The sequence below is a fragment of the Festucalex cinctus genome, chromosome 1 (assembly GCF_051991245.1).
Source record: "Festucalex cinctus isolate MCC-2025b chromosome 1, RoL_Fcin_1.0, whole genome shotgun sequence".
Lineage (NCBI taxonomy): Eukaryota > Metazoa > Chordata > Actinopteri > Syngnathiformes > Syngnathidae > Festucalex > Festucalex cinctus.
This window is the reverse complement of record NC_135411.1, coordinates 4,316,641-4,330,152: the sequence shown is the minus strand read 5'-3', so window position 1 is coordinate 4,330,152 and position 13,512 is coordinate 4,316,641. Positions and strand designations below refer to the sequence as shown.

At 40.2% G+C, this 13,512-nt stretch overlaps 1 pseudogene across 1 annotated transcript in view; it reads left to right on the top strand.

Moving 5' to 3' along the window:
• Positions 1 to 13,512, top strand: part of LOC144006386 (uncharacterized) — a 64,262-nt pseudogene that overhangs the window by 29,541 nt on the left and 21,209 nt on the right. Inside the window, exons 8-9 of the transcript XR_013279792.1 lie at positions 1,809 to 3,094; positions 9,788 to 11,208. The product of XR_013279792.1 is annotated as an uncharacterized LOC144006386 (transcript). The remainder of the gene's footprint in view (positions 1 to 1,808; positions 3,095 to 9,787; positions 11,209 to 13,512) is intronic.

Below are 13,512 nucleotides of genomic sequence, written 5' to 3'. Positions count from 1 at the left end.
AATTTGAGTGACATTGAGCGAAAATTGAAAAAAAAAAAAGATACATTTTATCCACAACAGTGACTTTCATACTAATATTTTTAGTTTAGTGACGCTCCGTCAAATTAGGTTTAATGTGACAAAGGCTGTGATCATTCACGACAGCCTTGAAAACGTTCGATTTCATCAGATTGCGTCATGGTTCATTGTAATTCGCAGCTCTAGTTAGGGCCCGAGCAGCTTCCGCTGTGAGGTTAAATAAACTTGAGTTGAGTTGAGTAATTCCATACACCGGCAGCCCATTGAAAAGAGATACAATGCTGCCATCTGTTGGCCATAGTTAGTGGATGTTTTTGATTTCACAACTCATTGACCTGGCTGCGCTGCACTTGGATGTTGCACTGACCACTGATATATTAAAAACTAAAAATGTAGTTAACTTGAACTTAACGTTCATGGCGGCATACGTCGTGATTTTACTAAACGTTATTAAACGTTTTTGGCGGTCAAAGAGTTAATAACATTTTCAATGTGTCTCAGACATTCAAACTTGTACTTTTCGCGGATGACACTAATATATTTTGTAGGGGTAATAATTATAATGAGTTTGTGAGTGCTGTGAATAATGAACTTGATGAAATAAAAATGTGGATTGATGTGAATAAATTATCGTTAAATGTAGAAAAAAAAAACAATAATCTTTAGTAAATCTAGAATACATTTTGAATCGCAGATAACTATAGATGGCATCCTAATTGATAATGTAAGTGAGATTAAATTTGTAGGTGTTATAATTAATAAATTTATCTTGGAAAGCCCATATCAGACACACAAAAAATAAAATCTCTAAATGCCTCCCAATTTTGAATAAAGTAAAGTCATGTCTTGATGAGGATTCTCTCCGTACATTATATTGTACGCTGGTCCTCCCTTACTTCACATATTGTGTTGAAGTGTGGGGTAACACCGACCAGTGTACAATAGAGCCATTCGTCATATTACAAAAACGTGCTTTGCGGATTATACATAAAGTTGGATTTCTTGAACATACACACAGTCTTTACTCAAATTTAAAGATCTAGTTAAATGTAATACTTTGATAATCTGATATAAAGCATTTAATAAATTATTGCCAATTAATCTACAACAGTTATTTCAACTTAAAGAGTTAGTTCATAATTTGAGAGGATATGGAGAATTTATAACGTTTTTGTGTGTCAGTATGTGGTGTGAAATATTGGAATAGTCTGGGTACTCGACATAAGCGATCCCAAAATATTTTCAGATTTAAAATGTTATATAAAAACATGGTTTGGTCACAATATGTCGGAGGACCTTGAATTTATAAATACTTGGTGTAAATGTGTCCTTGCTGCTACTACTGCTGTTATTGTCTATTACTAAAGTTGATATGTATGTTTATGTCTTATTCTTGGAATATCGAATGTATTACCATCGTTGGTATGAACCATAAAAATGTGATATCTGTTACCTACGAAAACATCACCATTATTAGCACTTAATAATTCAGTTAATGGTATGCCATTATATTGTCTATATATATATGATAAAAACATTTTTAAGATGCAGGAAGTACTGTATATTTGTAATTTTATAGATTAGAGACGGGGGTGGGATTAAATAAATTTTCTTCTTCCCACTCCCTTTCAGGCAGAATCAAATTTTCCTCTTTTCTTATTTATTTTTTTTCTGTTCATATTATGAAACTACAGTATGACTTGTTGTTGCTGTGTTCAACTGTACACTATTGCCTGAAATAAATGAAAATGAAATTAGATGAAATGTGTTTGTCTTCTTGTGTCCTGCAGACGTCGCTGAGAAATATCTTCGTCCTGACCAAGAGGACTTGAAGCCTCCGAATGTTAAAGAGGAGGAAGAACATCCTTACATCGAAGAGGAAGAAAAGCCCGTTCGTGTAAAAGAGGAGGAGGTTGAGGATGACGTCACCAAGTCACCAATGACCTTCGCCCCTTTAAAGAGTGAAGGCGAAGTCAAGGGTGAGAGTGAGGAGGGCAGAGGGGCAGAGCCTCCAAACAGGATCTTAAATCCTCAAAACGTGATTCCAGAAAGTGATGCAGACCACTGGGGACCATCACGAGCAAAAAGTGATGACATAAGGTCCCTTTCTTCTCATGATGATGATGATAATGATGATAATCTGCATGGTAATGATGAACATGCTGCTGATGATAGGTCGTGTCACACTGACGACAAATCCTGCGAATGTTCTCACTGTGGGAAAACATTGAGTTCAAAAGGAAGTTTGAAAATTCACTTGAGAAGACACACTGGGGAAAAAACTTTTTCTTGTTTAGATTGTGGCAAAAGCTTCTCTGACAAGTCAGATTTCACAATACATACAAGAAGACACACTGGGGAAAAACCTTTTTCTTGTTCAGATTGTGGCAAAAGCTTCTTTCGGAAGTCACATTTAACATTACATTCAAGAACACACACTGGGGAAAAACCTTTTTCTTGTTTAGATTGTGGCAAAAGCTTCTCTTACAAGTCAGATTTAACAAAACATACAAGAAGACACACTGGGGAAAAACCTTTTTCTTGTTTAGATTGTGGCAAAACCTTCTCTGACAAGTCAGATTTAACAACACATACAAGAAGACACACTGGGGAAAAACCTTTTTCTTGTTTAGATTGTGGCAAAAGCTTCTTTCGGAAGTCACATTTAACATTACATTCAAGAACACACACTGGGGAAAAACTTTTTGCTTGTACCCACTGTGGCAAAAGCTTCTTTCGGAAGTCACATTTAACAACACACACAAGAACACACACTGGGGAAAAACCTTTTTCTTGCTCAGATTGTGGCAAAAGCTTCTCTTCGAAGTCAAATTTAACAACACATACAAGAAGACACACTGGCAAGAAACCTTTTTCTTGCTCAGCCTGTGGCAAAAGCTTCCCTGCCAAACCTGAATTAAGAAGCCACATAAGAACACACACGGGACAGAAACCATATTCATGCACAAAATGTGTGAAAAGCTTCGCTTCCACCAATTCTTTAACAGCACATGCAAAAACACACACTGGAGAGAAACCGTATTCCTGCTCAGATTGTGGAAAAAGCTTCTCTTCCATGTCAAATTTAAGAAAGCACACAAGAACACATGGTGGGAAGGAACCATTCAGTTGCAGTGTTTGTGCTAAAAGATTCTCTTGTAAAAAGCTTGCTGAGAGACACGAGTGTGCTGGTGACAATAGCAGCCATCTTTGAAGCTTCAAAAAATGAAGGGAAGTGAGACTGGTGTGCTGTAAAAGTGTCAGTGCATCTTAAAAGTGTAAATGTAATGCTTTCAAATCTACTCAACCTGTAAATATTAAATGTTTGCTGTTAATGTGTTTAAATGTCAATGTATGGTTTTTTTTTGTACGTAATTTAGGAAGTTATTTTTGTTTGCTTCTAAATGTTGTTAATGGTTGTTTGTTGATGTTTGTACGTGTTGTGTATTTGCTTGTGTGAAGCGCATTGAGTTGCCTTGTGTATGAAATAGAAATAAAGCCACCTTGTAATTTTCCCCAAATAAGCGTCGACAATACGTTCAGACACACAAAGCCATCTGCGATTAAAATTTTTTGTGGAACAGTGTTATCACTGAAATGATTGACGCAAATGTCCTACTCTTTGTTGCTAACTCAACCACCACAGCTCCGTGCTAGCTAACACGCCATATGGTAGTGCATTTTGCACATTTTATCTTTCTATGTAACAATTTTGACATGATTAGCATACAATATTCAGATGACATCAGAACAAAATTGTGTCCATACCTGGTTTTGATTCTTTCATTTTGCATGTAGTAATATAATTTCTGTTCATGTGGCACTTTTCCTCTGCAGGCAGATTGTTCTTGTCGTCAAACAACCTTTCATCACATTTTGAAATCAAAATACAAATCAAATGGAGTAGATGCCACCTGGACTTCCGGGCTTCACACACCAGCTCCGTTTCCGGCCACTGCTGCGACTCACAGGCGGCGTTCCGACAAAAATGATCACATTAAGAGAAGCGACAGTACAATGCAATTGCATTTGTACTTCTGAGTGTGGCGCTGATGAGATGATGCTCCCCCTGGTGGGAAGTGTGTGGCAATACCTTACATCCCTAGCCAATCAGCATTAGTGCCCTCCCTACAAATAAGGAGTCAGTTGGTACCTGCCCTCAACTTACTCCTTGGCTCTGAGGTCCGCCTCCTTGACTTCAATGGCTTGTCATCATCAGTCATCACGAACATTTTACCTTCATTGGAAGGTAAGTGTTGCGTCAAAACTTTGCTGAAGGAAAGTGTGAGAGCCACAGATGAGAAAAACTGGCCACAAGTCATTTGTATTACTTGCAGTACAAATAAATATTGCAAATATCAATAATATATCAGATACTGTACCAAACATTTACTACTAGCTAAGACCAGTAATTAAACTCATAACATTTGGTGGTTTAAATCTCATCCCAGATAATAAACTTTCAGTTTACCTCAAAATGCTTGTTCAAATTTGATGGCGAATTTTTAAACTGCACATCCACTTCAATAAACTGGTGCCATTTAAAACTTTACAATTATATCGGGAACAAAACATTGAAAAAGGGAATGAAACTTTCGAACTGCAGCAAAAAATAAAAAAATGGCGGCATCTGTCGATGCCTTGATGACGCTTTGAAGCCTCCGCCCAGTTTCCAGCAGCCAATCATAACGCAGCGGGGGCGTGTCCTGCCTGACTTAACTTCCGCCGCACTTCCGCAGGTCTTCTGTACTGTGTGGGCTGTCGGCTATCCAGCTCAGTGCTCTCAGTCTAGCTTAGCTTAGCTTAGCTTAGTTTAGCTTAGCTTAGTTTAGCTTAGCTTAGCTTAGCTCGCTAGCCGCTAACAAAGAGAAGCACATAACACGTGGTCAGGAAGAGACCAAGTGTGACTTTGTTGGCATTATTGTGCCAAAATGTCGGCGAGAATGACACCAAAGGACGAGGAGGAACTCTTTGGGGTCAAAGAAGAGAACGAGCAACATTTTCAACCGCTGGACGATGTTTGCGAGCAGCCTCGAATTGTGCTACACACAACAGGTTTGTGCACTTATTACTCAGGTCCAGGATACTATTTTATTAAAACGGTGTTTCCCCACATACATTTTTTTTTTTTTTTTACAATATTACCACATTAATCTTTTTGTCATGATTACTGCATTATTACATTCAACTGCTGTTGCAACCACTGTTCATTTTGACAAGAAATTTCAATTTAGTTTGACCAAAATTTATCAAAGTTTTAGTCGTAATTTAGTCCTCTGATTGTATTTTAGTATTAATCCAATTTTAGTATTGACATTTTAGTCACCATACATTTCAACGTTTATGCAGAAAATTATAACACGCCTATTTGTAACTGTAGTTTAACACGCAAGACACATTTCACACAATGGTGTCTTTATTGTTTCAATGAAACGTGTTTAACTGACAATAATATGACTTAGTTTTCACCTGAATAAAAAAAGTGCATAATTAAATTGCTTGAGATTAATCTTAGAGCTGCGCAATGAATGTAACCATGTTTGAACATTGAACAAAGTGCAGCGAACACTGAACAGTTTCTTGAGTGGTTCTTTTCTCCAACTCGCGTTTAATTCATTCTGATTGGATTGTGTGAATTTTCGTCACTATTTTGTTTTCATTTTCGTTTTAGTCATTGACAAAATTGTCAGTCGATTTTAGTTATAGTTATCGTCTCAATTAATGGCTTCTATTTTAGTTTTTGTTTAATTTTTGTCTGAAAAAAAAAAAGTTTGTCACAAAAATCATGACAATTTTTTGTCGACGAAATTATCGCTCGTTGCCACTGTAGCATTCATGAACTCAACTTTATAAAGCGTCTTAAAAACAGGTATTGCTATATACAAAGTGCTGTACATGAAATATAAATCGGTTGTGCAGTCAAGAATAAGGTAACAAAGCAAACATTTTGAAGTGCGTATACAAGTTTTTTTTGTTTTTTGTTTTTTACAAGTAAATACATTTTACATCAGTAAATTATTAATAGGCAAGTGAATAAATAAATACATAGATAAATTCTTCTTCTTTCGGCTTTTCCCTTCAGGGGTCGCCACAGCGAATCAGTTGCCTCCATCTAACTCTGTCCTCTGCATCCTCTGCTCTCACACCAACTACCTTCATGTCCTCTTTAACTACATCCATAAACCTCCTCTTTGGTCTTCCTCTCGATCTTCTGCCTGGCATTTGAAAACTCAGCATCCTTCTTCCAATATAGTCACTATCTCTCCTCTGGACATGTCCAAACCATCTAAGTCTGGCCTCTCTGACTTTATCTCCAAAGCTTCTAACATGTGCTGTCCCTCTGATGTACTCATTCCTGATCCTGTCCAACCTGGTCACTCCCAAAGAGAATCTCAGCATCCTCATCTCTGCCACCTCCAGCTCTGCCTCCTGTCTTTTTCTCAGTGGCACTGTCTCCAGGCCAAACAACATTGCTGGTCTCACCACAGTTTTATAAACCTTTCCTTTCATTTTAGCTGAAACTCTTCTATCACACGTCACACCTGACACTTTTCTCCACCCGTTCCAGCCTGCCTGCACACGCTTCTTCACTTCTATTCCACACTCTCCATTGCTCTGGACTGTTGACCCTAAATACTTAAACTCCTCCACCTTCTTGGTTTCTTCTCCCTGTAACCTCACTCTTCCACTTGGGTCCCTCTCATTCACGCACAGATACTCCGTCTTGCTACGGCTAACCTTCATTCCCCTCCTTTCCAGGGCAAACCTCCACGCTTCTAGCTTCTCCTCCACCTGTTCCCTGCTCTCACTACAGATCACTGTGTCATCTGCAAACATCATAGTCCATGGGGATTCCTGTCTAACCTCATCTGTCATCCTGTCCATAACCATTGCGAACAAGAAGGGGCTCAGAGCTGATCCCTGATGTAGTCCCACCTCCACCTTGAACTCCTCCGTCACACCTACAGCACACCTCACCACTGTCTTACAGTCCTCATACATGTCCTGCACCACTTGAACATACTTCTCCGCCACTCCAGACTTTCTCATACAAAACCACAGTTCCTCTCTGGGCACCCTGTCATAAGCTTTCTCCAGGTCAACAAAGACACAATGCAGCTCCTTCTGACCTTCTCTATACTTTTCAATCAACATCCTCAAAGCAAACACTGCATCTGTCGTACTTTTTTTTTTTTTTTTTTTTTTTTTTTTTTTTGGGGCATGAAACCATACTGCTGCTCACAAATGTTCACATCTGCCCTCAGTCTAGCTTCCACTACTCTTTCCCATACTTTCATTGTGTGGCTCATCAGCTTTATTCCTCTGTAGTTGCCACAATTCTGCACGTCTCCCTTGTTCTTAAAAATGGGCACCAGCACACTTCTCCTCCATTCCTCGGGCATTTTCTCACTATCTAAGATCCTGTTGAACAACCCAGTCAGAAATTCTACTGCTACCTCTCCTAGACACTTCCATACCTCCACAGGTATATCATCAGGACCGAGTGCCTTTCCACCCCTCATCCTCTTCAATGCCCTTCTCACTTCATCCTTACTAATCTTTGCTACTTCCTGGTCCACAACAGTCGCCCCTTCTACTCTTCGTTCTCTCTCATTTTCCTCATTCATCAACTCTTCAAAGTACTCTTTCCATCTTCCCATCACACCGCTGGCATCTGTCAACACTCTTCCATCCCTATCCTTTATTACCCTAACCTGCTGCACATCCTTCCCATCTCTATCTCTTTGCCTTGCCAACCTGTATAGATCATTCTCTCCCTCCTTACTGTCCAACCTAGCATACAAGTCATCGTAAGCCTCTTGTTTGGCCTTTGCCACTTCTACTTTCACCTTACGCTGTATTTCCCTGTACTCCTTTCTACTTTCTTCAGTCTTCTCAGTGTCCCACTTCTTATTAGCTACCCTCTTTCTCTGTATCCACTTCTGCACCTCCCCATTCCACCACCAAGTCTCCTTATCTCCTTTCGTTCCAGATGACACACCAAGGACTGTCCTACCTGTCTGCCTGATCAAATTTGCCGTAGTTGTCCAGTCATCTGGGAGCACATCCTCACCACCCAGAGCCTTTCTCAACTCCTTTCTGAAAGCCATACAACACTCTTCCTTTTTCAGCTTCCACCATTTCGTCCTTGGCTCTGCCCTTGGCCTCTTTGTCTTCTTCACCACCAGAGTCATCCCACACACAACCATCCTATGCTGTCTAGCTACACTCTCACCTACCACTACTTTGCAGTCGCTGATCTCCTTCAAATTACACCGTCTACACAAGATGTAGTCTACCTGTGTAGTTCTACCTCCACTCTTGTAGGTCACCCTATGTTCCTGCCTCTTCTGGAAGAAAGTATTCACAACAGCCATTTCCATCCTTTTTGCAAAATCAACCACCAGCTGTCCTTCTGCGTTCCTCTCCTGGATACCAAACCTGCCCATCACCTCCTCATCTCCTCTGTTTCCTGCACCAACATGTCCATTGAAGTCTGCACCAATGACAACTCTCTCACTTCTAGGGATGCTCTGCATCATTTCATCAAGTTCCAACCAAAAGTTCTCCTTCTCCTCCAGCTCACATCCTACCTGTGGTGCATACCCACTAACAACGTTGATCATCACACCTTCCATTCCTAACTTCAGGCTCATGACCCTATCTGACACTCTTTTGACCTCCAGGACGTTCTTAACAAACTCCTCCTTCACGATAATTCCTACTCCATTTCTCTTCCTATTTAACCCATGATAAAACAATTTGAAACCAGCTCCTAAACTTCTAGCTTTGCTCCCTTTCCACCTGGTCTCCTGAACACACAGTATGTCCACCTTCCACCTCTGCATCATGTCAACCAGCTCTCTACCTTTTCCTGTCATACTCCCAACATTCAAAGTCCCTACTCTAAGTCCTAGACTAGTGGTGTTCCTCTTCTCTTTCTTCCTACGAACACACCTTCCTCCTCTCCTTCTTCGACCAACAGTAGTCCAATTTCCACCGGCACCCTGTAGGTCAACAGCACCGATGGCGGTCGTTGTTAACCCGGGCCCCGACCGATCCGGTATCAAAGTCATATATTTGATTCGCATGTTTGTTTTGGCCAAAGTTTTACGTCGGATGCCCTTCCTGACACAACCCTCTGTATTTATCCGGGCTTGGCACCGGCACAAGAAGACACTGGCTTGTGCCCCCTCGCGGCTACATTAAAATCGTGAATTGTGGGTAAGGCGTGAATATTTTGAATATGTTTAAATTGAAAGATGAGAATGGGATGAATCATGTGGAAGTAGGGGTCTTCCAGCCTAACTATGGTTACAAATAGGTGTTTTAATTTTCTATGTAAAAGTTGAAATGTATGCGGATGGATAATATTAACTCAACTCAATTTAGTCGACTTCAATCAATAGAGATTAAAATGGTTTTAGATTTGACCTTATATCAGCTGTCAGATTTTTAACAAGGCCAATACTTTTTTTTCCTTTTTCTTTTTCTTTTTTTGGGTTCGGCCAATCCGAGTGTGCGGTGGCCCCAAGTCGAGGTGCACTGTAGAAACAATAATGCACATCATCTCACGCTTGAAATTTGACTTGACCAACCCAAATGTGTGTTTGTCTTCTTGTGTCCTGCAGACGTCGCTGAGAAATATCTTCGTCCTGACCAAGAGGACATGAAGCCTCCGAATGTTAAAGAGGAGGAAGAACATCCTTACATCGAAGAGGAAGAAAAGCCCGTTCGTGTCAAAGAGGAGGAGGTTGAGGATGACGTCACCAAGTCACCAATGACTTTCTCCCCTTTAAAGAGTGAAGATGAAGTCAAGGGTGAGAGTGAGGAGGGCAGAGGGGCGGAGCCTCCAAACAGGATCTTAAATCCTCAAAACATGATTCCAGAAAGTGATGCAGACCACTGGGGATCATCAAAAGCAAAGAGTGATGACATAAGGTCCCTTTCTTCTCATGATGATGATGATGATAGGTCGTGTCACACTGACGACAAATCCTGCGAATGTTCTCACTGTGGGAAAACATTGAGTTCAAAAGGACGTTTGAAAATTCACATGAAAACACACACTGGGGAAAAACCTTTTTCTTGTTTAGATTGTGGCAAAAGCTTCTCTCAGAAGTCACATTTAACAAAACATTCAAGAACACACACTGGGGAAAAACCTTTTTCTTGTTTAGATTGTGGCAAAAACTTCTTTTGGAAGTCAGATTTAACAAAACATACAAGAAGACACACTGGGGAAAAACCTTTTTCTTGTTTAGATTGTGGCAAAAGCTTCTCTGACAAGTCAGATTTAACAAAACATACAAGAAGACACACTGGGGAAAAACCTTTTTCTTGTTTAGATTGTGGCAAAAGCTTCTCTGACAAGTCAGCTTTAACAACACATACAAGAATCCATAGTGGCGAGAAACCTTTTTCTTGCTCAGACTGTGGCAAAAGCTTCTCTTGGAAGTCAGCTTTAACAACACATACAAGAAGACACACTGGGGAAGAACCTTTTTCTTGTTTAGATTGTGGCAAAAACTTCCTTTGGAAGTCAGATTTAACAACACATACAAGAAGACACACTGGGGAAAAACCTTTTTCTTGTTTAGATTGTGGCAAAAACTTCTTTCGGAAGGCACATTTAACATTACATTCAAGGACACACACTGGGGAAAAACCTTTTTCTTGTTTAGATTGTGGCAAAAGCTTCTCTCAGAAGTCAGCTTTAACAACACATACAAGAATCCATAGTGGCGAGAAACCTTTTTCTTGCTCAGACTGTGGTAAAAGCTTCTCTTTGAAGTCAGCCTTACTGATACATACAAGAAGACACACTGGAAAAAACTTTTTGCTTGTACCCACTGTGGCAAAAGCTTCTCTCAGAAGTCACATTTAACATTACATTCAAGAACACACACTGGGGAAAAACCTTTTTCTTGCTCAACCTGTGGCAAAAGCTTCCCTGCCAAGCCTGAATTAAGAAGCCACATAAGAACACACACACGGGACAGAAACCATATTCATGCACAAAATGTGTGAAAAGCTTCGCTTCCACCAATTCTTTAACAGCACATGCAAAAACACACACTGGAGAGAAACCATATTCCTGCTCAGATTGTGGAAAAAGCTTCTCTTCCATGTCAAATTTAAGAAAGCACACAAGAATACATGGTGGGAAGTCGGGGTGTGAATTGCCTCGTACCTGACGATTCGATTCGTATCACGATTCATAGGTCACGATTCGATTCGATACCGATTAATCCCGATACGGTTTTGTTTGTCGATTGCTGCGATTTTTTTTTTAACTCAAATTTAGAAAATACTAATCAGTAATCTTGTATACTGTAAGATTTGTATGAAAATGTATTATTTATAGGCGGCACGGTGAGCGAGTGGTTAGCAGGTCCGCCTCCCAGTTCTGAGGACTCTGGTTCGAGTCCGGGCTCCGGCCTTCCTTTGTGGAGTTTGCATGTTCTCCCCGTGCTCGCGTGGGTCTTCTCCGGGTACTCCGGTCTCCTCCTACTTTCCAAAGACATGCATGGCAGGTTAATTGGGCGCTCCGAATTGTCCCCAGGTGTGCTTGTGAGTGTGGATGGTTGTTCGTCTCTGTGTGCCCTGCGATTGGCTGGCAACCAGTCCAGGGTGTCCCCCGCCTTCTGCCCAGAGCCAGCTGAGATAGGCGCCAGCACCCCCCGCGACCCTTGTGAGGAATAAGCGGTCAAGAAAATGGATGGATGTATTATTTATCTGAAACTTCAACCTTATAACTGTGAGCCACATAGTAAACATTTTTCCATGTTTACGGTGTGAACTCTAACTATAAGACGTTTTGTTGAATATTTTCCCATCAAAAATTGATATTTAAAAATCAATTCTGCCACCTATTGAATCGATTCGAGAATTGCGTCCTGTAATATCGCGATATATTGCCGAATCGATTTTTTTAACACCCCTAGTGGGAAGGAACCATTCAGTTGCACTGTTTGTGCTAAAAGATTCTCTTGTAAAAAGCTTGCTGAGAGACACGAGTGTGCTGGTGAGAATGGCAGCCATCTTTGAAGCTTCAAAAAAATGAAGGGAAGTGAGACTGGTGTGCTTTAAAATTGTCAATGCATCTTAAAAGTGTAAATGTAATGCTTTCAAAACTACTCAACCTGTAAATATTAAATGTTTGCTGTTAATGTGTTTAAATGTCAATGTATGTTTGTTTTGTTCTTTTTGTACGTAATTTAGGAAGTTATTTTTGTTTGCTTCTGAATTTTGTTAATGGTTGTTTGTTGATGTTTGTACGTGTTGTGTATTTGCTTGTGTGAAGCACATTGAGTTGCCTTGTGTATGAAATAGAAATAAAGCCACCTTGTAATTTTCCCCAAATAAGCGTCGACAATACGTTCAGACACACAAAGCCATCTGCGATTAAATTTTTTTGTTGAACAGTGTTATCACTGAAATGATTGACGCAAATGTCCTACTCTTTGTTGCTAACTCAACCACCACAGCTCCGTGCTAGCTAACACGCCATATGCTAGTGCATTTTGCACATTTTATCTTTCTATGTAACAATTTGGACATGATTAGCATACAATATTCAGATGACATCAGAACAAAATTGTGTCCATACCTGGTTTTGATTCTTTCATTTTGCATGGAATAATATCATTTCTGTTCATGTGGCACTTTTGCCTCTGCAGGCAGATTGTTCTTGTCGCCAAACAACCTTTCATCACATTTTGAAATCAAAATACACATCAAATGGAGTAGATGCCACCTGGACTTCCGGGCTTCACACACCAGCTCCGTTTCCGGCCACTGCTGCGACTCACAGGCGGCGTTCCGACAAAAATGATCACATTAAGAGAAGCGATAGTACAATGCAATTGCATTTGTACTTCTGAGTGTGGCGCTGATGAGATGATGCTCCCCCTGGTGGGAAGTGTGTGGCAATACCTTACATCCCTAGCCAATCAGCATTAGTGCCCTCCCTACAAATAAGGAGTCAGTTGGTACCTGCCCTCAACTTACTCCTTGGCTCTGAGGTCCGCCTCCTTGACTTCAATGGCTTGTCATCATCAGTCATCACGAACATTTTACCTTCATTGGAAGGTAAGTGTTGCGTCAAAACTTTGCTGAAGGAAAGTGTGAGAGCCACAGATGAGAAAAACTGGCCAAATGTCATTTGTATTACTTGCAGTACAAATAAATGTTGCATATATCAATAATATATCATCAGATACTGTCCCAAACATTTACTACTAACTAAGACCGCTAATTAAACTCATAACATTTGGTGGTTTAAATCTCATCCCAGATAATAAACTTTCAGTTTACCTCAAAATGCTTGTTCAACCTTGATGACGAATTTTTAAACTGCACATCCACTTTAATAAACTGGTGCCATTTAAAACTTTACAATTATATCGGGAACAAAACATTGAAAAAGCGAATGAAACTTTCGAACTGCAGCAAAAAATATATAAAAAATGGCGGCATCTGTCGATGCCT